General features: G+C 37.5%; 1 long non-coding RNA gene and 1 pseudogene across 1 annotated transcript; one reads left to right on the top strand and one right to left on the bottom strand.

Annotated features, from left to right (window-relative positions):
- Window positions 1-9942: 9942 nt before the first annotated feature.
- On the bottom strand, window positions 9943-17424 carry LOC129880344 (uncharacterized). Its single transcript, XR_008765367.1, has 3 exons — window positions 17214-17424; window positions 17005-17117; window positions 9943-10023 (listed from the first exon to the last, which is right to left on the bottom strand). It is a non-coding gene; the product is annotated as an uncharacterized LOC129880344 (long non-coding RNA).
- Window positions 14517-16292, top strand: LOC129880343 (F-box/FBD/LRR-repeat protein At1g13570-like; annotated as a pseudogene).
- Window positions 17425-27164: the final 9740 nt, after the last annotated feature.

A 27164-nucleotide genomic window follows, 5' to 3' on the forward strand; every position in this document is an offset into this window, starting at 1 on the left:
CGCGACAGGTCTGCGTCGCGGACTTGTCGCGCACCTCTCTGTTCAACTGGGCACAACTTTTTATTCCAAACTCCAAAAAATGCAATCTTAGTGGCGTTGGAAAGAAGATTCAAAGACCTTTAATTTGATAGGTATGGGTTACCCAATTCATTATATTTTAGGAGATATGGTCGTTAGAAGTTTACCCTTATACGAACTCATACGAAAACTTAGCTGATAGAAATTCTTTGGACTCGGCTTGGTGTTAGAGATCCCTTATGACCCTAAAACACATCTAATACACTTTAAATATTTAGGAATTGATCCTAACTCATATATACAATTAGAAGTCACCGAGTTTGATCCTACACGTACATGAAGAATAGCTCGATTCTTGGCAAAAATATTTGGGGTGTTACACTATACTTGTACAACAATAACAGTAATACAGTCTACGAATACTCATCAATAGTCTCATCAATGAATTATATCAAGTCAAGTTCAGCATATACAGAGCAATAAAGGGATAAACACGAATTCACAAATATCAAAAAAATACGATGTAATGCAATGAGATGATGCATGTCTGTCCTATCGGTACACATCCGCTGAATTACAATCCGGAACCCATGAGGGACATTTTTGTCCATGTCACCTACCACGGAGCGTGTGGCACGTCCCCTCAATATACATATTTTATCACGGAGCGTGTGGCCCGACCTTTTTATTTCATAATACCTGCCACAGAGCGTGTGGCCCGACCCCTTTGTTTCATATCATTTTTATTCTCAACACAGTATGTTAGAACCAATGCAATCAATTCATGTTCATATGGTTTACGATAATAACATGACAATAACAATAATTTTTCCTATCTCACATCAACATAGTCATTCCACATGTCCAAAATAAATTCATAATCACAACATATCAATTCCACCAATACATGTATTTAGAGCACCATTTTATACCCCTCATCTCCATTTTTAAGGCCAATCATACAGTCAATAATCCAGTTCAACTCTCATTACTCCTCAGTACACATAACACGGAAATACAAGCATCTACAAGCTTAAACTGAGGTTTAAAAATTTACTTGCCTAAATTAAATCGAATAATCACTTAAAAACTTGAGCCTTTCGTAACGCTTTCGAACGATCTAAATTTAATCAAATACATAATCTTCATAAGTATACGAATCCAATGACACTCATATTGCTATATTTATTTTTAGATCAAAAATTGGGTCAAAAAGTTATCCCGAGTTATTAAAGTCAAATCTGAAATTTTCTTTCTGATTATGTTCACTCATGATAAAATAAATTCACATGTCAAATCAAGAGTTTATGTGAAGAACCCTAGGGTCATATTTTCTTATTTCAGTGTTATTTCTCCACCAATATACCCTAAAAATATGTTCATAATCACATACAAATTTAAGGAAAGGTTGAGAATAATTACCTTGACGATTTAGAATAAAAAATTCTATTTTTCTCTTCTCCTTTATTTTTCTTTTCTCCTTTCTTTTCTTTCTTCCTCCGTATTTTTTTTTCCAGTTTCTCTATTCGCTTTCTGGTTTTCTCATTTACATATATATATATATATATATATATATATATATATATTATTTTTTTCTTTTATTATTTTTTTATTTCCTTTTTTAAAAAAAAATAATTATTTTTAACAATAAAATAATTAAAAAAAAATCATTAATATGAAAATCATGTCACTCATTCCCATAAGTCATAAATTATTTATAAAAGTTAAAAGTTAAATAAAAAAATCAACAAAAGTCATAAGATCATTACAACCAACAACACCCTAGGCACAACTTTAGGAAGATAGTACCTCAAACGGCTCACCTAATAAAGATTAAGAAAAACCCATCACTCAAAACTTGAACTTGAATATCTAATGATTATGCAAAATAATAAAGTCATTATATAAAAAGAAGAAGAAGAAGAAGAAAACGAACCTTTATTTCAATCTCTTCTAAATACGCGGAGCTTCTTATCAAGCAAAGAGCAAACGAAAGTTCAAGGCATAGTCCCAGATAAAACTCAGATAGATAAAGACGTATAAGACAGTTAAGAGCAAAGGGAAGCCTTCTTGGTAATTTGCCTCGTCCTACAACGATGAACTAGGAATCAAATGACAAAGATACAAGGATGACGCGAAGCCCCAACGATGGTATATTTATGAAAATGAATTAAAAATAAGTCATGAAGCAGCATACCTGAATATAGAAGTGATTCCAGCAGAGATTCTCGAGAGCAGGAATAGATTCAAGAATCTTGGCAAGATCATACTGTACTGCCTCCACAGAAAATTCTGTAGGCTTAAATGAAACACCGGAAAGAAGAGGGACGTTTTCTAGACGTATAGAATGTATATTTCCACTGAAAAAAATGACCTTAGCTTGGGAGCATTAACTTCCACAGGTTTTACAGTGTCTAAGGCATTCAACACCAAATTCTCAAGCAACGGGCAACCAGATATCAAACTTTCAAGCGATTCAGAAGAAATTGCAACATGTTCTAGTTCTCGACTTTTTAACATATCAAATCCCCTAAAGATTGATGGAGGATGTATAAGACAATTTGTGAGAGTCAAATGCTTCAAATCCAAACATATGAAAAATGAAGAAGGCAATCTATATTGGTTACCGAACGAAGGTTTAAGAACAAGATGTTGAATGTCATTCCTATAGAGGAAATATAGCAAGTGTTCAATATTTGGGCATGTTTCTAGATGAGGAATTTCAAGGATAAATTTGGTAATTGGTCTTGTAACAAAGGCAAAGAGGTGATAGAGAATGATAGTAAATCCAATTAAAGGGGATATCAAGTCCTTTGTTGTTTTCCACAGTATTTGATCAAGTTTCAGTTGTGAAAGTCTGCACCAGTTATATCGTCATTGCTTTGATAGGATGCTTGTCCTTGTTGGGTGTTTGCCCTGACTTTCCTAGTATAATTAAGTTTTCCTTTTCCTAAAAGGAAAACACAATGTCTCCATATTTGGCTAGTCATTTTTCTTATAGGAAAAGGTTTATGACTCTATAAATAGAGGTTTATTCCTTCTAACTTGGTAGCATTCACAATGTAGTCTTAAGGGGCTTTGAGAGTTTTGTGTGGGGGGAAACACTGTGAGGCATAAGTGATACATTATTACTTGTGTGAACCTCTTTGTATTTTGAGTGAATTGTGTAAGGTTATTTCTCTTGATATTTTGTACTCTCATATTTATAGTGGATTGCTCATCTCCTCTTGTGGACGTAGGTCAATTGACCGAACCACGTTAATTGTTTGTGTCTCTTATGGTATATTTCTCGTTTGTCTTCTTACTCATGGTCATTCAAGGTTTGCTTTGATAGCTTCCGCATGACACTTAATTATTTTGGTCCTAACAAGTGGTATCAGAGCAAGGTTAAAAATGGGTGTTCATCTTGGCGGGTTCAGTTCTAGCTGCAACCTTTTTGACAGTAATGAAGTTTTTTGTTAGAGAAATTTTTCAGAATTGTATTCCTTAAGAAGGAGTTGAGCAAATCATTTGCAATGAAGGACTTGGGGCCAGCAAAGAAAATTTTAGGCATACAAATTCATCAAGAAAGAAAGAAGAAGGAGTTATCATTATCCCAAAAGCATTACATTGAGAAGGTACTCAAGAGATTCAATATGACAGAAGCAAAAGTGATTAGTACTCCTCTTGCTAAACATTTTAAGTTGAGTACGATCCAGAGTCCATCTACTAATAAAGAGAAGAAGGAGATGTCATGTATTCCATACTCTTCTGCAGTTGGTAGTCTGATGTAAGCTATGGTTTGCACTAGACCAGATATTGCACATGCTGTTGGTACTATTAGCAGATTTCTTTCTAATCCTGGAAAAGAACACTGGAATGCAGTGAAATGGATACTAAGATATTTGAAGGGCACTTCAGATATGGAGTTGTGCTTTGGTAGTGGCAAACCTGAACTTGTATGCTACACAGACTCTAATTTGGGAGGCAATCTTGACAATTCAAAATCCACTTCTAGTTATTTGATCACTTTTGCAGGGGGGGCTATTTCCTGGCAATCTAGACTACAGAAGTGCATAGCTCTATCCACCATAGAAGCCGAATATATTGCTATCACTGAAGGTGCCAAAGAATTACTTTGAATAAAGGAATTTATGAAAGATCTTGACTTTGAACAGTCAATGTTCGTCTTATTCTGTGATAATCAGAGTGCTATTTATCTCACCAAACACTCCACCTTTCATTGTAAGTCCAAGCATATTAGTAGAAAGTATCATTGGATTAGAATGGCCGTGGAAGAAAAATTATTTGAGGTTGAGAAGATACACACTCATGAAAATCCTTCAGATATGCTTACTAAAGTGGTGATCGCAGAAAAATAGGAGTTTTGTAGAACAGCGACAGGCATGAAGCCTGTCAAGATTTCCTCCACTTGAAGCCCATTTGGCCCCTTGGCTGGAGGGGGAGTTTGTTGGGCTATGGCCCATATTCCAGCCAAAGGCCCATGGCCTAATCCTATTTGTAAAAGGATTTGAATAATTCTCCTAATGTGATTTCCAATTCTATTTGGAAAAGGATTGGAATAATTCTCCTAATTTGGTTTCCAATTCTATTTGGAAAAGGATTGGAATTATAATCCTAATTGGAGTTGGTTTTGGCTTTAGGAAAAAGTATCACTCTATAAATAGGATGATTTGAGAGAATTATGAAATTGCTCATTGGTAGTGTCTTTGAGAGACATTAGGCACATAAGAGAGGTTTTTGAGAGAGCTTTCAACAAGAGAGAAGAGAGAAGAAAAGAGTGTTTTCCGCAAGAGTTTTGCCTCTCCGATAAGCAACCTTCAAATTGTGTTTTCCGATTCATTAACCGTTGGATTGGGCTGAAATTTTTACTGAGTATTCCTAACATCTTAGTGTTTGATGTGAACAGTGAAGATCGGATTTGAAGGTCAGCAACAACACATTGTAGGTTCCGAACAGTAGCTCTATTTTGGATGATTTTCTTCCTATTACTTTTGTTGGTATAGCTATTGCTTCTCCTTACTTGGCAATTGTTGTATAGCCATTTAGGATAATATTTATAACCCTCTTATTGTTATAGTGGAGCAATTCATATTTTGAAGATCCCGTGGTTGTTACCTTCGATTTGAAAGGTTTTTCCACATTAAATTTGGTGTTATTTATTTTCTCTGTTTTTGGGTTTGCGTCCTTCCGTCATAACAAGTGGTATCACTTGTTAGGACCGAAATAATTAGGTGTCATGCGGAAGCTAGAAAAGCAAACCTTGAATGAACATAAGTAAGAAGACAAATGAGAAATATACCATAAGAGACACAAACATTTAACGTGGTTTAGTCAACTGACCTATGTCCATAAGAGGAGATGAGCAATTCACTATAAATATGAGAGTACAAAATATTGAGAGAAATAACCTCACACAATTCACTCAGAATACAAAGAGGTTCACACAAGTAATAACGTATCACTTGTGTCTCTTCTCTGTGCCGAGACATAGATTTTGCAGAGGAAATTATGAAGATGGAGATGCAACTTGTTGAAGATTATGTGAAGAAGGTGGAGCAAATTTATTTTGCCAGAAATTCAGGCCAAGGGGGAGAATTGTTGGGTGTTTGCCCTGACTTTCCTAGTATAATTAGGTTTTCATTTTCCTTAAAGGAAAACACAATGTCTCCATATTTGGCTAGTCTTTTTTCTTATAGAAAAGGTTTATGACTCTATAAATAGAGGCTTATTCCTTCTAACTTGGTAGCATTCACAATGTAGTCTTAAGGGACTTTGAGAGTTTTGTGTGGGGGGAGAAACTGTGAGACACAAGTGATAGGTTATTACTTGTGTGAACCTCTTTGTATTCCGAGTGAATTGTGTGAGGTTTGATATTTTGTACTCTTATATTTATAGTGGATTGCTCATCTCCTCTTGTGGACGTAGGTCAGTTGACCGAACCACGTTAAATATTTGTGTCTCTAATGGTATATTTCTCGTTTGTCTTCTTACTCATGGTCATTCAAGGTTTGCTTTGCTAGCTTCCGCATGACACCTAATTATTTCGGTCCTAAAATTCCTCACTACATCTCGTAAAGGCAACTTCGTTAGAATATGATCGATTACACTATTGGGAAGGTTGCTAGTACATCCAAGGAAGGTAAAAGTTGGTTTTCTCTGTTTGGAGGCATAATATTAAATGATTGGCAATAAGAATCTACAGAAAATAAACAAGAAAATAATAGGTAAGGAATCTCAAAATTGTCAGGACAGAATACACATACATAGAAAGCACACAACTGCTATTCACATTGATGAGTTTTTTTTTGTTTGTTTGTTTCCCACTCTATGTCCGGAACCCGTGGAGCCTCGACTAAATTCGGATCGCGCACTACAAGGCCCATTCAGAGGTGCGCTCGAATTTTTTCCATTCCTAAAGTTCGAACCCGAAACCTCTGATTAAGGGTGAAACAATTCCACCACTACACCATAACTCATATTGGTCACATTGATGAGTTAATATGCTACAACTAAAAGAGTAGTAGTTGTATTCCCAAAATATGCGCAAATGTCAGGCCTAGGATTAGAACACGTATTTCTCTAATGTTAAAAGGAACTTAAAATTTATATATTAGGAATAAAAATTATCTTTATCTTATTTACATAGTATAACTTTTCGATGAAATCCCCTTCTTCCTTGAAAAATAACTATTGATTTTCAATCCCTTTACCGCAACAAAAACATCACTCACTCCCTATGCTTCTACCAAAAATTACTAAAAAGTAAGTTACAATTCTTGACTTAAGATATGACAATGTTAACCCCATAAAGTTTTAAAAAAACTTTTCAATATTTAAAATAAATAAAATGAATTCAATGTTGTATATATAGTATAACTACTATTATAACTTTTTACATAGTGATTTTTTATCTTCCAATGCATAGTAGGGGTCGATTACCATTCTGACCAGAGCTGGAGACTTGGCCAATAAAAGCTTGATAAACTACATTTCAGGTCTTGTTCCAGCTATACCTTTAAACTTAACTATCCTGAGGAATTTCATCAACATAATCCCTGATCCATGGATCAAGCCATTTATCTGGATCAGGATATTGATTCCATGAAAAATGTTGATACACCTAAGAAAGATAAAGTAAAATATGAAGTTTAAGTCATTTATATACAAGACAGAAAAGAGAGTGAGAAGAACATTAATAAGAACCTCTATTTCAACAAAAAAAAACATGCTCATTTTCTCAAAAATACCCAAAAATAGACTAAGGCATGAATACTATCATTTTTAAAGGAAATCATCCGTCACGACCTAAAAATCTGATATGATGGCACCTGTCTTATCCCACCTAGACAGATAAGTTTAAACAATCCTTTACAAGTGTAATTGCGAAATATAAGAGAAAATAAAGAAGTAGGAACAACATTACGCATAACTCATAAGTATATAAATGAAACCCTTCCCAAAACCTGGTGTCAGGTGTACATCCACTAGCTAACAATACAAAATCAAAGAAAATACAAGTCTAGACACTGACGCGAGAAGAAGATCAGAATGTACTGGGCTTGTGACCTACACAACTACATAAGTGTACAAAAGCAAGAGAGTGAGTACCAAAACAATGGGTACTCAGCAAGAATCCCTAGTTAACCCTAAACAAAATGGTGACAAGCACCCTAAACTTTGTTACATCATCCAAACCTCCAAATACCACAATCTGCATAGAAATTCAGCATCCAACCCATCCTAACAGATACAGTAATAATTAAGGATATAACGCAATAGAAGTACTCATAGAACAAGCAACACCGTCTAGTTCTCAGTATAAAAGGGAGAAGATGGAAAATTCAAGAAGCACTTACAAAAGGAATCAATCACCAAAATAACAGATCACTGACAAACATCTATCAATGATTATGAGATGCATGCAATTGCAATGCAATGTCATAGAAAATGATGCATGTATGTCATATTGATATACATCCACTGCTTATAGACATTCAGGACCCATGGGGAACTTATCAATCCATGCATCTACCCTCAGCGCAGGGCACATCCCTCAAAATTACATCAATATATCATCCCCGATGTAGGGCACGTCCCTCAAAATCATATCATATCATCTCCGGCACGGGGAACGTCCCTCGATATCATATCCTCTTTTGTTAAAATCTATTTCTAATAGTGTCATCTCATATCAGAGTTTCAGCAACATAACAAGGAAGAAGATCATATACACAATGAGAGGATGAAAATTTTCATTCAATGAATCAACTATGTCATTCATGGGCATAACACCAACATCGAAATCATAATAGTCATCCAAAGCCACACATAACATCATATACAATAGTAACTCAATAAGTAGAATTAACCTAATATGCTCGACTCTAGTGTTTGGATGGATACTCGACACTTTATCCATACACATACCCCCATTATTCCTCATTACTCTCCAATCACAAAGATTTACGCATAGAGTCTAAAACACTTTGTAAAGGAGTCCACTTGCCTTAAATCGAAAAAATTAAATCAGGGCTTAAGCCTCTTTCCCTTACACTAAGCCTCCGAATCCATACAATCTATTCAAATATAGAATCCCCATAAGAAAAAATGAAGAATGATACCCATTTTGCTATTTTTAAAAATTGGGTCTGAATCAACCCAAAAAGTTAAATCAAAGGGCTAAGGGTAAATCTGAATTTTTTATTGAAATCATGTTACCCATGAAATCAGGAACTCACACGCAAAATCGTATAAAAAACGAGTTAAAATCACCCCAAATGCCCGAATTACAAGAATGAAAGTTCATGAGAAAAAAAACCCAATTTAGGATTTGAAATAACTAATTTTGATTGTAAAATCATGGAATAAGAGATGGGTAATGATAGATTGAAGTTAAAAATACTTACCCAACATTTTTTCTTGTAAAATCATCTTTTGAATCGCCTAACCCGAGCTCTTAGGTTCAAAAATGGAGGAATGAAAAAAAACACTGTTTAAGGAATTAAAAGTTTGCCCAGGCGCTTTGTTCTACGCAATCGTGGCATCCTACACACGACCGCGATGCACAAAGATCTCAAGCTACGCGATCACACCTAATGGCTCACGATCACAAAGAAGGAGTTCATTAGGCTACGTTATCGCGCTTAATAGCTCGTGATCGTGAAGAAGGAATGATCAATAACCAAAAACCAATAGATACAATAACATGGAAATCAAAAATTGTTTCGAATGGACCTTGGGGATTTGTTTGGAATCCCGTGCACACAAACCATATATGCTACCTCACTAAGTCAGATGTTTTGAATTCATTGGAATCATCGAAACATAGGTCTCCTTGACTCGACACCCATTAAAGCTACTGCTAACTAACTTTTCACCAAAACACCCTCGGAACTCCCAAAAAATAAACTGAAGCTCTACCTAGGCAAAATGACTTCCTGAATTCAATGGAATCGACATAATTCCAATTCGAGCGTCCAAATTCCTAATGTAGATCAAAGTCGAACTTTGGCCTTCACTTCTACTAAAATCACAACTCAATGGCTCAAATCATCATGAAAGCCTTGGAACTGAAAACGACAACACTCCTAGATTAAATTCCGTATTTCGAATCTGATGAAATTGATGAAAATCTATTTCGAGGCTCGTAACTCCAGATGACGACTAAAGTCACTTATTTCAACTCAAAAGCCTCTAAAACTCTAAGACTTCCTAAAACTTTAATTTCTTAATTTGATTTAAATTCTAACCTCATATATTGGTCAAACATGACTCGGAACAACTATCGAGAGGGATAAAATGATAATTTTCCAATAATTTCCAAAAATAACCTTTAGGGTCATTACAAAATCCTCCCAAAACTAGCTAAACATCATCTAAATATCATCACAAGCAAAGTCTAAGATTGGTAAGTCATAGCCTACCTTGATGCCGATAATGCGCGCTCTCAAATGTTCTACACTAGAGTTTTACCCTTTCGAGCCGCCTTCGATCGATGCCACCCTATTAAATAATTGATCATGACATCAATACAGTCAAAACTATACCCATATTACAAAAATTAAAGACGGGCTAAAAAACGAGCCAAAAATGATATTGTGGGACATGCGTAAGAAATCTCAAAATTGACTTTGTCAAAAAGTCCCCACCACCTCGCTGAACATGTGCCTAAAAAAAGGACACAATTTGTGCTTTAAATCACCCAAAATAGCTCATGCACCAAAAATACAAGGAACCCAATTTGAGCTAAAAATGAGAAAATTAATCAAAACTTATGGGTTTTAAAGCGACAATATCGCTACCAATAACGCCCCCAAGCTAAACCCAGCTCAATGCAAGGGAAACCATAAGAAATCGCCCAAAAATGCTCTCCAACACTCACAAATAATACTGAAATAATGAAAGAATAATAGTGATTTAATCACTGTTAGCGCCGTACCAGTGGACCCAACGTCGTAAATGCAGCATCATTGGCGCGAGGAAAAGCTCCACAGGAGCGGTGGCCCACTGGTCAACTAGTTCTGTAGGAGCGGCCCTTGGCTCGCAGGAGTAGGGTCACAGGTGCGACCAAGGGCCACATGTGCGAGGCTTGCTGACCAGGACAGTGGACACCCTCGTTGGTGTGACCAGCTCTCTGCATGTGTGAGCCTAGGCTCCTGCGAGAGCTGCTGCACCAGCACTTGGGATTAAATATCCCAAGTCCCAACAGTAACTTCAGAATTAGTTCAGGGTCCGAAAAATGAAAATCGAATATGCTACACAATCAGAAATGTCGTTTTGGACCCAACAAAACTGACAAAACTTTCAATGGAGGTCGTCTAAAAGTGGATCCCACACCCAAGCTTCATTTTAGCCATAAGCCACAAGATTGCTTAAAATGAGTTTGAAAGCCTCGGGATCCAACCAAAGGATATTCTAGACCAAACTCGATGTTCCGGCGCTAATGGAACCATCAGAATTGCATTCTGAAGTCATTTATATGAAGTTTTTACCGAAGTCAATCATTCAAACTTTAAAAGCTTCAAAAATAGAAACTTGCATAAAAACCAGACGAACGATCAGGTAACGGAACTGTCAGTCCCAACAAATCATAAATGACTTGGAATTGCCATAGAAAAGCTCTAAACGCCGAAAATACTGTAAAACAGAAAAAATGAACTAAACGATCATTACAAAAGTCTTCTCGTTACTTCAACTGCTTTATCAACTAAATTCTAGGATGGAGATGTCAAAAATTAGAAAGACTCCAAACAAAAAAGAAGGTACATACACTTTAGACAAAATTCTAGTCTAACTAATCTATCAAATCCCTTAAAGTCTGGTGGAGGACATATTATACATTTTTGGAGACTCAAATGCCTCAAGTGTAAACATGTGAATGAAGAAGGCAATCTATATGTGTTAAGAGTATGGAAGTTCAAAAATAAGATGTTGAATGTCATTTCTAGAGAGAAAATAAAATAAGTTGTCAATATTAGGACAAACTCTCAAATCATGAATGGAGAGGGTAAACTTTGTAATTGATCCCGCTTGAAGGGTCAATGTGGAAGTGTGCACCAACTATATCTCGCGTCAATTTCATCTGATTTAGTTATACCCAAAAAAATAGAAATGCAATGTTGACATCAAAATCCTAAGGAACAAGAACCATAAAAGCACAAAGTTTTGTCAACAACGAAGAAAACAATTGTTTCTCAAATCTATATATATACACAAAAATAAAAGCAATACGTATAATTTTTTTATAAGGGGGTTCGGGTGAATACCTTCGCCCCATTCTCCATTCACCCCTGCATAATGGGCGATAATAGTGTAGGAATTTTGTATCTATAATATTGAGCAAATGAGATTTCTTGGCATTTATAAATTGAATAGAAGAAAATAATTTTGTTTAGATCTTTGGTGAAAAATTAAGTTTTTCTTATAAAAAGTTATAAAACAAAATAATAATAATAAATGGCTTACAAAAAAATTAGTTTAACTATTCTTAAGTGATTAAATGTCACATGTTAGAAAGTTCGAGTAGATTGAATTGGACAAATTAAAATAATTTTTTCTTACTAAATACACGTGCCAATATCTCTAAATAAACAACCAGGTTAATTATTATTGTCTTTATTTCATTTTATATGATATTGTTTTTAGACTGTTTCAAAAAAATATTTTTTTCATAATTTGATATGATTTAACTTAATTTTTTTAAAAATTCAATAAAATAATTTATATTGACAAATATATGTATTTCAAACCGCACCTTTCAAAAAACTTTTTATTTTAATTTTTTGTACCAAATTAAATGACCACACATAAATTGAGCAACTAACAAAATTTAATTTAAGGACCTCTAAAAGTAATTTGCTCCCACCCCCACTTCACCTCCATATTAAATTTCTCTAAAATTTAAAGAAAACCTCTTCCCCTTCGAACCTGCAATTCCATTTCATCTTTCACTCTAAATCAAAAGAGGTTAAAGACTTGAAAATCATACAAAACAGTGTTCAGCAGCTGAGAGCTAAAGTGTAAGCATAAGGGTATATGATTGTTTTTTTAATATTTGGATGTTCCATTATCAGTAATATTAGTTCTTGATTAGCAAATCTGCTTCCTTGTTCTCTTTAAAAATCAAATCTCTCTCAAAAGCTCTATCTTCCTTTCTCTACTTTTTTTAGTTGTTAGTTTTCTTGGGAATGTAGAAAAAGCTCTGTTTTCCTTTTTTTTTCTTTAGATGGTTTTCTTGGATAGGTAGAAAAAGCCATTATCTTTCTTTTTGTACTCTTTTTAATTTATTTTTTTTATAGATGTTTGTTTTACTGCATGACATTTCTTTTGAGCCTAGGTCTATCGGAAAGTAAGTAAGGTCTAGGTATATCATGCCGACCCCACTTGTGAGATTAAAAGGGTTATGTTGTTATTGTTGTTGTAGAAAATGTTGCATAATTTGGTTGATGTAAGCTATGTTGCTCCGACGTTTCAAAAACACAGTGGGGTGTCAGGTCCTTCAAAAGTTATGATATTTTTGGAGGATCCTACTCTAGATTTTTGGAGTTTCTGAGCAATAGGATGTAAGCATTTTTTTTAATGCTTAATTTGGTTGGTGTAAGCATTTTTTATTTGTTTGGAGTTTGTCCTTGATTTGGATTGTTTAAAATGTTTTCCTATGTAGCTCTGTTTATGGTTTAAGTCAGTTTTCACCAAACTATTACTTGCACTAAACATGTAAACTCATTCAAACAATTTGATACCTGTGATTTTCACTGATCACTACCATAACTATAACCAACCAAGCAATAAAAAGAACTTATAAGGTGACTTTTCTGATAAAATGTTTTCCATATGAAATATTTTTCACAGAGAAGATCGTAATAGGGTTATATACATTCTTATTACGAGAAAGGGTTATTGTTGTTGTACATGCTATAAGACATGGGTTTAATTCTTAAAAAACGTTGTGGGACTTGTGATTCTGTGTATCTGCTTATATGGGGTTGGGGTGGAGAGTGGGATATAGTTGTGTGAGTAAGCAGAGTAATACTAGATATTAGCGGGTTCATCTGAACCCAATACTTCCAATGCAGAGCATAAATTCACAAAAGTTGCAACGAAATAGTAGATATGAATCCATAATTTTGAATATCCAATGACCCTTTAAGTTTAAATCTTGGACCCGACTTTGTAAGTAAGTTTTTTGTAGGAAAAGTCTATTTTGTCAGAGGATGCTAGATATACGGTTGGAGTTGTATTAAGAGTGTTAGTGAGTATAAGGATCATAGAAATATAGTTGAGTGATAGGATTTACTTGCCAAGCAAGCTATTGTGACACAAATTGAGAGAATAAAGCTACTAATTTTAACTAGGCTATTCAAATTTTAGAGTTAAAGTTGCTAGTTTGATGTCAAATCTAGCTATAGCTGTCAAACAGCTACTAAACTGATTTTTGAGTGAAACTTGCCAAATATTTGATAATGATTTTTTCCTTATCTTGTAGCTGAAGATGTCAGATTATCAAGCTTATTACCAGTAAAAGATAATGTTATCCTAGTTTTTTTCTTCTTTTAATTTTCCCTTTTGAATAATATATCATAATAAGTTCTAGATTCTTCGCACCCAAGGGTGTGACCTAGTGGTCAATGAAGTGGTTGAGAACCCTCAGGTTCAAAACTCAGTGGAGACAAAAAACACTAAGTGATTCTTCCCATCTGTCCTAGCCTTGACGGATAGAATTATCTCGTATAGCTGGCCAGGACACCATGGTCTTCCAAAAAAAACAAAAAAGTTCTGGATTATTCAAGTGTTGATGAAAGGAGTTCTTGCTGTATAGTCAATGATGTTATTAGGAGAAAGATGAGTGGTTTCAGTTAGAATGCAGCCATTCTTTTTATCTTACTGTTACGGCGTGTTGATTAATAACGTGATTAACTGTTATGTGATGTATGTTTACTCTGTCCAGATAGTTTTGCCATTCTTTACCTTTGTATCATTGTTTATTTCCTGCCAGGTTCTTACTGGATATAATTGTTATATCATGCCTCCTAAGGACAAGAAGCGTCGTTCTTGAGTTGTAGCTCCCGATATACTTAGCAATCTTCCTAAGAATATAATAGATTCCATTTTGATTCATTTGCCTTTACGAGATGCTGTGAGGACTAGCATCTTATCGAAGAAGTGGAGGTATAATTGGTGTAGACTTCCAGTGTTGACGATTGATCAGACACTTTGGGATATGACAGATAACGTCATATCCCCTACGATTAGATTTACAAACATTATCTACCACCTATTGACCCTCCATGTCAGACCAATTTCTAACTTTACCCTCTCCGTTGGAACTCTGGGAACCTGTCCAAAATTTGACAGCTTGATATGCTTCCTCTGTAGGAATGGGATTCAACACCTTGTTCTTCAGTTCTCAAAGAGTAACCTATACAAATTGCCTTCTTCATTTTTCACATGTTCGCAAATAAGACATCTGAGTCTCCGTAATTGTTTAATAATTTTTCCACCTTCTTTCCAAGGATTTGATAATTTAGTTAGCTTGGAACTTTATGAAGTCCCAATTTCTTCCAAAGTTATTGGAAGTTTAATATCTTGTTGCCCGTTGCTCGAGCAGTTGGTGCTGCATTCAACTATCACAAATCACATTCAAATTAGAGCTCCCAAGTTGAGATCCTTTGACTTTAGTGGAAAGATAAAATGTATTTTATTAAAAGGTGTCCCTCTTCTTGCAAAACTTAAACTCGTAGATACCGGAGATTCTGTGAAGGCTGGAAAATGTGATATTGCCAAGTTTCTTGAGTCTATTCCTGCTCTCGAGCATCTCCACTTGGATCATTTTAGTGTCCGGGTAAATGTTTCCTTCGTGACTTCATTGTAGTGCATTTTCATGGGTGTACTTTTTTGGGGGGCTCTGAATGATCCTTACTTTTGCATTGTATTTTCAGTTCTTTGCAGGTGAAGTACCAAAACAGCTCCCTTCTGCTCTTAACTCTCTTAAACATCTTTACCTATCCGATATTTCTCTAGGTGAACTAGATGTGGTTTCATGTGCTCTTTGCTTGATAAAAAGCTCTCCATATTTACAAGAAATCGAAATTGAGGTTCAACTTTCATTTTTCTCTTATGTATGTTCTTTCTGTATGTATTGTTTTCCTACATCATAATCCGTTAATCCTCAAATTTAGTTGAAGGGCTTTTGTTATTTTGTAGGTGTATGATGAATGTGTTGATCCTGCGGCGGGTGATGTTATTGATGAGATTCTAGAGAAAGTTGAAGGCTTGTCGGATGTGACATTGAATCACCTCAGAGTTGTTAAGCTTACCGGTATAACAGGCACAAATCCTGAAATGCAACTTATTAAGCTTCTCTTAGACTAGTCTCCTTTGCTCACTAGAATGCTAATCAAGGCCGGATCTTCTGAAACAAGACTCGAGGTCCTCACAGAGATGAAACGATTTCGGCGAGCATCACCTAGAGCAGAAGTTGTTTATAAGCTTTCATAGATTATTATCAACTTGTCTTTTTGCAAGACCATGTTCTGTTGAAGAGTCTAGTAAAATGTAATCAACTGCATTTCAAGTCTGTTGTGCTATTGTTTTAGTTATCACAACTTAGAAACTGTTACCAAACATTAGAGTGGGCCTATTGTCACAATTCAGCTTATATATACAACTTCGGGTCTGGAGCTATGGTTTTTATCCCCAATTGATGTTTAGTTTGCATTGACCCATCTGGCATGTGAGGCTGGAGCTACCCTTGTCCAAAGTGGATCAATTTGACCCCAAAATTACATTGGGCAGATAGGTCAAAAAAAAAAACATTGTAGATATATATTATATGCTCCTTTGATTCGTTGTGAGTTTAATTCTTTACTCTTAATTCTTTACACTTATTATATTTGAACCTTAGTGAAAATTCGGACTGTGCCATTGACACATCCATTTCCAATCCTCGCTGGTTTGTTGATGAAAAAAAGGTGTGAAAGAGGAAAAACAAAGAGAGAATTAATGGGTCAAAACCCCATTTGGCGGATAAATGGTAGCTCCTATACCTCAAAATCAATTTTGGGGCTCTTCTTGTTTTACCCCAATTTTGTTCAAAACGAGATCCACTACAATTTACTACCATAAATCTTACAAAAAGCTTGGGACGAATTATTTTTTTTCTTTGTTTGAGGTATGTTTTTTCCTTATAAAATAGTAGAAGGAATGATGGGATTTGAGAATTTTTACCTTCTCGTAATTATTATTTTTTTGTGTAGAATATTGCTAAATAGATTCAGTCAAACAACTTTGATTCTTGTATGTTGTGTTTTTAATTAGAGGATTCATATATGTTGTTGACCTATAATTTAGAGAATTATATCGTTCTTCAACCAAACAGGAAAATCTCTAAAATTGAAACAGGTAAAACAAAGCATGAATTTAACTTTATGCCAAAATGGATATCACATTTTTTTAACAGATAGGATAAGAAGTTTGAGCCATTACCCAAAATTCCATTCAGGACAAGCATAGGGACCAACCCTGAGATGCACATAAAGACTTGCTTGGTGCACTATCTTAATGAACTTCAGTAGTTCGTACCTCTCTTCAAAGTAATACTGTAAAAGAAAAACATAAGCAATTGGATATGAGTAAATTTATGAAATTTATCACCAAAGGTCTCAAATTTATCACTAAAGCACTTCTTTTTCCACCTCTCTGTCCTTTCTTCACACTCTCTTTTCTGCCTCCTTCATTTTTTCGATTTTGGCTTTAGCAAGTAGCCGGTATCTGTTTGATGATTAGTTGGTGTGGCGTGGTAGGACTAGTTTAAAGGATTCAGAGGATGTTATATGATTTTATCTATTTAATAATTTTATTTGAATTTGCTTGTAATCTTCTTGGACGAACATCAGGTTAACAACATTTAAGTTTACTTTCATATGTGTTTTCATTTCAAAGGTAGTTTTATGGCTGATAATAATGCATACCAGCTGGATTCGGGTCTACTCGAACCATCTGTATTAACTCAACAACTCATTCAAAGGTAACGGGATATATGGGATCGATGAAAGTGTTAATATGATTTTAAATACGAGGAGGTGTGATGGTAAATTTTCGGACCTCATAAAAAAATATCTCATTCAACCATTAGTCTTAAAAGTGATTAAATTATCTGGATTTTACGGTGTTTATAGGTCTGATTGGCCTATTATTGACTGTAGTTTGATCACTTCACTAGTTGACTTGACTTATTCAATTCATACCCGATGAACTTTTGTGAATATTGTTCCTACAATGGGCAACACAAGCAAAGACTTTGCTGAATATTGTTGGAATGTGCTGAATATTCGTTGCAACAAAGTTTATTTTATAATTATATGTGGTCAGTTTTAAAAAAGGAGTATGAATTTAATAGAATGTCGTAACTGAAAGTCACGTTTTAAAGTTAAAAATGTGACGGTTAGTAGCATATTATAGCTAAACCAACAAGATTCAAAATTTGCGGGATTCGATGGTCTGTGATTGAATTCTAAAGAAATGTTACTATGAGTAACGTTTTAGCTGTAAAACAACCCTTAGAGTAATGAATTATAAAACATAATGCTTAAAACACTACTACTAGTAGCATTTCTTTATTTATAATTATAAAATATTACTGACAATAACATATTGTCATGCCCCGAGAGGGTACCCTAGACGTGACCGGCACTCAGAAACCATTACTGGCTCCCAAGCGAACCACTTGACCTGATCACACATCCGTTCATTCATTCAATTAACGGAAGACTTAAAATAAAGAGGTGATTAAGTGGGCAACTCAAATCAACAATCTAGCTCAAGGAAGAAAAACCATGGGCCAACAAGTCTAACCCCAATCTTTGTCATTAAATAGTCTGACAAGAACAATTCAAGGAAATAAAATACTCAATCGACCCATCACTATCTAATCTATGAAGCCTCTATCACTACAATCTAATTGGTGCCAATGACAGGTTTATGGCTAACTCAAATCAGAATGACAAGACTAAACTCATCGCAAGAATAACACTAGTAGTGTCACGCCCCGGGAGGGTACCCTAAACGTGACCGGCACTCGAAAGCCATTTCCGACCTTCAAGTGAACCACCTGATTCAGTCACACTATCATTCAATCACATTCACTAAAAGGAGGGTTCAATCATAACATACTATCTACAATATGGGGGCCGAAGGCCAAACATTATCAACTCAACAAAACAAGTATAATAGGACTCCTCAAGATAACAGTCCAACCTACCCACACTCTAGTCTATGAAGCCTCTATCAAAGTCTAGGAGGTGCCAATGACAAGCCCATGGTTACCAACAATCAAAATAAGGAGACAAAACGAAACTATACAAGGAGCTCAAGATCCTCCGGAAACTAGGAGGACTCACCAAGTAGCTGGAAGTGTGCGGATAATCAACGGTGCGCCGGTTGATGATCTCTGGTACCTGTCTCTGTATCATGAAACGATGCAGGCCAAATGGTGTCAGTACGTGGAATGTACAACAACAACAACAACAACCCAGTGAAATCCCATATCGTGGGGTCTGGGGAGGGTAAAGTGTACGCAGACCTGACTCCTACCAATGTAGGACGGCTGTTTCTGAAAGACCATCGGCTCAATAGAAGCATAGGAAAAAAGATCAGGCAAGAATATTAATGGTAGGAAAGTAGATAACGAAAGAGTTCCAAACAATAGTATAGTAAAAGCACCAAAAAAAATAGTAGATATCGTCAAATAATAGCATAAATACCATAAATAACATAAGATAACATAACATACATAACATAAATAACATAAATCAGAGTACAATAAATCATAGTGCGTTAATACGCCTACGGATAAGGGGGATAATGCCACTATGTACTAGCCTTCTACCCTGATATATGTCCTCCACACCCTCCTATCTAAGGTCATGTCCTCGGTAAGTCGTAAATACGCCATGTCCTGTCTGATCACCTCTCCCCAATATTTCTTCGGCCTACCCCTACCTCTTCTGAAACCATCCATGGCCAACCTCTCACATCTCTGCACTGGTACCTCTGGGACTCTCCTCTTCACATGCCCAAACCATCTCAGTCGCGTTTCACGCATCTTGTCTTCCATCGGGGCCACTCCTACCTTGTCTCGAATAGCCTCATTTCTAATCCTGTCGCTCCTGGTATGCCCACACATCCATCTCAACATTTGACAGGAACAAATACTCAAGAGATAGGATGGCCATGGAGAATGATCCGGAAGACCAAGGTACCCTATAAGGTAAACTACTTTACATGGCTACTGGCAAAGGAAGCAGTCCTCACTCATGAAAACCTTAACAAGAGGAAATTCAACCTATGCTCTAGATGCTATCTATTTGAAGAACAGATAGAGACAATCAATCACCTCTTTCTGCATTGTAAATGCACACACCAATTGTGGCAGATGTTCATCCACAAGGAAAACAAGGTGGGTTAAACCTGGGAGAATCAAAGAAGTACTAAGAAGCTGGATCAGTGATCAGTACGTGGAATGTACGAGTATGTAAAATGGCCGGATGAAACAAACATCAAAAAAACATCAATATCAACTTAGGATCTCAACTCATATATATACATAACAACTCACTCAAGTGTCCTAAGTCTAACAGGAAATGGTTTAGATGGGACCAATCACAAGCTACTCGACTCAACTGACTCGGAGTACTATCAAGACCTAAATAGGAGTTTCTCTTATCCGACAATCATCACCTATGAGCCAGTGATAGTACAATAATCAGACGTTGTTGCCACGTCCGTCCATACCTTGCCAGGGCATGAACGCCTCCCTAATCATGGATACCATCGATTAGTCAAGTCCTATCATTTCAGGACAATAAAATGGCAAACATCCGACTTTAACGGTTCGATCCCACGGGAAGCATCTAACTTTAACGGTTCCATCCCCACCTACATTGGCGGCGTAGTTTCTGGGGTTCGAGTATGGACTATACTCTTACCTGCTTCGGTGCTCGATACTCCTTCCATGACTCCATGATCATAAAACTCCCTCCAATCATCTCAAACAAGCCCTCACGGCTAGTTTCATGTGGGACATTTTCAACTCATCAACTCTATTCTCATTTCAACTCAATTAAGTCATAATGACAAGTACCATTTAGGACCTCATCCACTCGTCAATTCTATCCTCCAATCAACTCAATCAAGACTCATTTAGATAAGTATTTATAACCTCTCCTTAGGACTCATCACAACTCTAAGGCTTTAACCCAACAATTTAAGTAGAATAGCACATTCAAGAAAATTGACTTATGCAACATAATCACGTGGTTAAAGAGATCAATAAAACATAATAACAAGTCATCTCCATCAACTCATACTAACATGAAGGTTTTAGGAACTTCTTAGCTCAACAACATCAACACCAATAAAGTCAAATTAATAGGAGACAAAACTCATTCAAACATAAACAATACCAAGAAATTCCATTCTCATGGACCTCTAACTTCAAAGCAAGAGTAGGGCACATGGGTGGACTCAACCCATGTTTTGGATAGCCTTAAATACCTTAGTGAAGACTTGGAGAAAACCTTGATGTCGGGTCTTCAATGGAGAACTCAAATCTTAAAGCTCTTGGAGGCAATTCCTTGTTAGAAATGGAAAAGAAGAAGAAGAGAGAGAGAGAGAGACTCCTAGGGCTTTTAGAGAGAGAGGGGGGGCTGAAAATATATTCCCAAATTGGTCAAGGATGATACATATATAATTTGGGACAATTCTCAAATTGCCCCTTCTCAAACATTCTGAAAAATAGGCTAAAACGCTTCTGGCACGATAGTGGCGCGTCGCGCCATTGCAGCGCTAGGTAGATTATGCCTAAAACCTGCACATCTGTTAGTGGCGCGCCACGCCAAGGACCAAACTACTGAGGCATATTCTTGGCACGATAATGGCGCATCTGTTAGTGTTTCTTATGAGTTGGAGTGTCACTTCGGCCATAATCCTTCCTCGAATATCATTGACATCTGGCACACACAATCTATTTTGGTACCTCAACACACCATCTCCCCCTTTGGTAAAAACCATCACCTCTTGCTTGTGAACAACTTCCTTCAATCGGAGAAGGATGGGATCTTGGTCTTGCTTTTCTTTTACCTCTGTCACGAGTGAGGATGCAGCCCCATCCTGCATATTAACCCCACCTTCATTGTTCTCTTCAAAGCGAACTCCCAATCGGGCTAATCTATGTACCTCCTTTGCCAATTCTCTCCTTCCCTCCTCCACATGGGCAGTGCTACCCATAAACAACTGCTAAGAGCATCAGCAACAACATTAGCATTACCTGGATGGTAGAGGATGCTCATATTGTAGTCTTTGAGTAGTTCGAGCCATCTTCTTTGCCTCAGGTTGAGTTCCTTCTGGCTTAAGATGTATTGTAAGCTCTTGTTATCGGTGAACATATCAACATGCACTCCATAGAAGTAGTGGCGCCAAAGTTTAAGCGCGAACACCACAGCTGCCAGCTCAAGGTCATGAGTTGGGTAGTTTCTCTCATGAATCTTAAGCTGTCTTGAAGCATAGGTTATCATCTTTCCCCTCTGCATCAGCACACAACCCAAACCAATCCTAGATGAATCACAATAGATCACAAAGCCCTCTGTTCTATCGGGCAAAGTTAGAACAGGAGCAGTGGTTAGCTTGGTCTTCAACTTCTGGAAACTCTCCTCACAAGCATCAGACCATTGGAACTTAGCCTTCATTTGGGTCAGCTTGGTCAATGGTGATGATATGGATGAGAATCCCTCTACAAACCTTCGGTAGTAGCCATCCAAACCCAAGAAGCTCCTTATCTCTGTCGGGGATGTGGGTCTGGGCTAATTTTTCACTGCCTCAATCTTCTGAGCATCCACCTAAATACCGTCTCTAGATACAATGTGGCCTAGAAAAGCCACTGATGCAAGCCATAATTCACATTTAAAGAACTTTGCATATAATACCTGGTCTTTCAAGGTTTGCAAGACGACTCTAAGATGATGGGCGTGCTCTTCCTCATTCCTAGAGTAAACCAAAATATCATCTATGAATACAATCACAAACATATCAAGATACGGTTTAGATACTCGGTTCATGAGATCCATAAAAGATGCAGGGGCATTAGTCAACCCAAAGGACATAACTAAGAATTCAAAGTGGCCATAACGGATCCGAAAAGCTGTCTTTGGGATATCACACTCCTTCACCTTCAACTGATGGTAGCCCAATATTAGGTCTATCTTTGAGAAACAGGTGGCACCCTGAAGTTGATCAAACAAATCATCTATTCTAGGGAGAGGGTACTTGTTCTTTATGGTGACCTTGTTCAGCTGCCTGTAATCAATGCACATCCTAAGAGACCCATCTTTCTTTTGCACAAATAGGACCGGATCACCCCACGGTGAGACACTCGGCCTAATGAATCCTTTATCTAACAAGTCCTTCAACTATTCTTTCAACTCTTTCAACTTAGCCGGAGCTATTCTATATGGAGGGATTGAGATAGGCTGGGTATCAGAAAGAAGATCAATCCCAAAGTTGATCTCCCTATCAGGAGGGACTCCGGGCAGGTCTTCAGGGAAACTTATTGACAATTGGGACCGACTCGAGGGATGGAGACTAAATATTGTCGTCTTTTACTCGGTCAATGTGATAGATATACCCTTTTGAGATTAGCTTCCTGGACCTAAGGTAAGAAATAAACTTACCCCTAGGCATAATAAGACTACCCTTCCACTCCATGACAGCTTCATTCAGGAATTTGAACTTAACAATTCGAGTTCTACAATCAATAGAGGCATAACAGACATAGAGCCAATCCATTCCAAGGATCACATCAAAATCGACCATGTCCAACTCAATCAAGTCAGCCAAGGTATCTTTGTAATGAATTAACACAGTGCAATCTCTATAGACTCTCTCAGCTAAGACAGAATTACCGATAGAAGTAGCTACACTGAAAGGCTCAAGAAGACATTCAGGATTTTTATTGAATTTACTAGCCACGTAAGGAGTCACAAAAGATAGCGTGGCACCCGGATCCATCAAAATATAACAGTCAAGAGAAGAGACTCGAATCATACCCGTCACGACATTTGGATAGTTCTCTTAATCTTGGCGACTACCCATAGCATATAAGCAGTTTGTACCTCTGCTGGTGCCTGAAGTAGTGCCCCTCTGATTACCTCTAGCCGGTGGTGCAGTGGTAGAATGCTGGGCCCTGTTTCCCCCTGTTGGACACTCCCTCTGAAAATGGTCCATTTAGCCGCATTTATAACAACCAACCCTTCCCACTCTGCACTCCCCCAAGTGGAGCCTACCGCACTTGCTGCATGGTGGCTTTTCTCTCGAACCTTGACTCGCGCTAGTTTGGGATTGAGAGCCCTGGGGTCTGAAATTTTGGCAACTCTGTCCTTGCCAATCATACTTGTCCTGTGGCATAGGTGCACTGGCGGTAGAGGAGACATAATTGTGAGGCCTCTTCTGGAAGAAGGACCTGTTGCCCTTGTGCTGCCTCTGTTCATTCTCATGGCCCGTTGATTTTACCTTTTTGCTCAGATGCTCCTCTCTATTCTTCCTCTTCTCATCCTCCACCTGTTGAGCGTACACCATTAATCTTGAAATATCCATGTCGGAGATTAACAATGCTGCTTTGCACTCCTTTTTCACATGTCTTCCCAAACCGGAGACAAATTTCCTCATCTTCGACCTCGAATCTGGGATCATCTCTGGAGCATACCTGGACAACTGGATGAACTTCAGGCCGTATTCCTTAATAGTCATGCCCTCTTGTTTCAGATTTACAAACTCCTCCACTTTCGCTTCCCTCAATTCTCAGGGAAAGAAGTGGTCAAGAAAGGCTCCTTCAAATTCATCCCACATAGCAGGTACAACATCCTCACCTCTACCTTGTTCCCATTGGTTATACCAAATGTTTGCCATATCCTTGAGTTGATAAGACACCAACTCAACCCCTTCAATTTTTGTAGTATGCATAGCTTTCAGAATTTTCCACATCTCATCAATAAAATTTTGGGGATGTTTATCAACCTTAGAACCCGTGAATGTCGACGGATTCATTCTCAAAAAGTCTCTAATTCTAGTGGCAGCAGATGGATCCTGGGAACTAGAACTAAGAGTGGGCGAACTCTGATTACCATTTTGGGCTGCCACTAATTGAGTGAGCAATGCAATTGCCCCTCGAAATTCTACCTCTGATGTGGGTGCAGGTGGAGTAGCAGGCACTTGAGGTGCCTCCGAGTATCTCGCAGGTCAGCCTCTAGCCCTTGCTGGGCGTACCTCTGATTGGGGCATCTCGGCGTTATCAACATTTCTCTAGCTAGCCATGCATTTAGGAGGCATTATCTATAACGTATAAACGCACGAATTAGAAAAGAGTTTTATAGAGTTTAACTCTATCGCACGAATTCAGAGTATGAAAGAAGTGAAACAATTCCTAATGTCTTATAGCCTCCTGATTATAAGTGTGGTGAATAACACACCCATAACCAAGACTCTACTAGACACGACTTCATAGACTCCCTAGGATATTTGAACTCTGTGCTCTGATACCATATTTGTCATGCCCCGGGAGGGTACCCTAGACGTGACCGGCACTCGAAAGCCATTTCTGACCTTCAAGCGAACCACTTGATTTAGTCACACTATCATTCAATCACATTCACTCGAAGAAGGGTTCAATCATAACATACTATTCATAATATAAGGGCCGAGGGTCAATCACTATCAACTCATCAAAACAGATATAATAAGACTTTTCAAAAGTAGCAATCCAACCTTCCCACACTCTAGTCTATGAAGCCTCTATCAAAGTCTAGAAGGTGCCAATGACAAGCCCATGGTTACCAACAATCAAAATAAGGAGATAAAACGAAACTATACAGGGAGCTCAAGATCCTACGGAAACTAGGAGGACTCACCAAGTAGCTGGAAGTATATGGATAATCAACGGTTCGCCAGTTGATGATCTCTGGTACCTATCTCTGCATCATGAAATGATGCAGGCCAAATGTCGTCAATACGTGGAATGTACGAGTATGTAAAATGGATGGATGAAACAAACATCAAGAAAACATCAATATCAACTCAGGATCTTAACTCATATATATACATAACAACTCACTTAAGTGTCCTAAGTCTAACAAGAAATGGTTTAGATGGGACCAATCACAAGCCACTCGACTCAACTGACTTGGAGTACTATCAAGACCTAAATGAGAGTTTCTCTTATCCGACAGCTATCACCTATGAGCCAGTGATAGTACAATAATCAGACGTTGTTGCCACATCCGTCCATACCTTGCCAGGGCATGAACGCTTCCTTAATCATGGATACTATCAATTAGTCAAGTCCTATCATTTTAGGACAATAAAATGGGAAACATACGACTTTAACGATTCGATCCCACGGGAAGTATCAGACTTTAACAGTTCTATCCCTACCTATGTTGGTAGCGTAGTTTCTGGGGTTCGAGTATGAAATATACTCTTACCCGCTTCGGTGCTCGATACTCCTCCCATGACTCCATGCTCATAAGACTCCCTCCAATCATATCAAACAAGCCCTCATGGCTAGTTTCATGTGGGACATTTCCAACTCATCAACTCTATTCTCATTTCAACTCAATTAAGTCATAATGGCAAGTCCCATTTAGGACCTCGTCCACTCGTCAATTCTATCCTCCAATCAACTCAATCAAGACTCATTTAGATAAGCATTTATAACCTCTCCTTAGGACTCATCACAACTCTAAGGCTTTAACCCAACAATTCAAGTAGAATAGCACATTTAAGAAAATTGACTTATGCAACATAATCACATGGTTAAAGAGATCAACAAAACATAATAACAAGTCATCTCCATCAACTTATACTAACATGAAGGTTTTAGGAACTTCTTAGCTCAACAACATCATCACCAATAAAGTCAAATTAATAGGAGACAAAACTCATTCAAACATAAACCATACCAAAAAACTCCATTCTCATGGACCTCTAACCTCAAAGTAAGAGTAGGGCACATGGGTGGTCTCAACCCATGTTTTGGATAGCCTTAAATACCTTAGTGAAGACTTGGAGAAAACCTTGATGTCGGGTCTTCAATGGAGAACTCGAATTTTGGAGCTCTTAGAGGCAATTCCTTGTTAGAAATGGAAAAGAAAAAGAAGAAGAGAGAGAGAGAGAGAGAGACTCCTAGGGATTTTAGAGAGAGAGAGCGAGCTAAAAATATATTCCCAAATTGGTCAAGGATTATACATATATAATTTGGTACAACTCCCAAATTGCCCCTTCTCAAAAGTTTTGAAAAATAGGCTAAAAAGCTTCTGGCGCGATAGTGGCGCGTCGCGCCATTACAGGGCTAGGTCGATTACGCCTAAAACCTGCACATCTGTTATTAGCGCGCCGCGCCAAGGACCAAACTACTGAGGCACATTCTTGGTGCGATAGTGGCGCATCGCGCCCTTGCTGCGCCAAGGACATATTTTCTGGGTTTTGGAAATTTAGCCTGAAAAACCCTGCACATCTCGTAGTGGTGCGCCGCGCCAAGGACCAAACTACTGAGGCATGTTCCTGGCGCGATAGTGGAGCGTCGCGCCACTATGGAGCCA

This window comes from Solanum dulcamara, chromosome 2, assembly GCF_947179165.1.
Source record: "Solanum dulcamara chromosome 2, daSolDulc1.2, whole genome shotgun sequence".
NCBI classification, from domain to species: domain Eukaryota; kingdom Viridiplantae; phylum Streptophyta; class Magnoliopsida; order Solanales; family Solanaceae; genus Solanum; species Solanum dulcamara.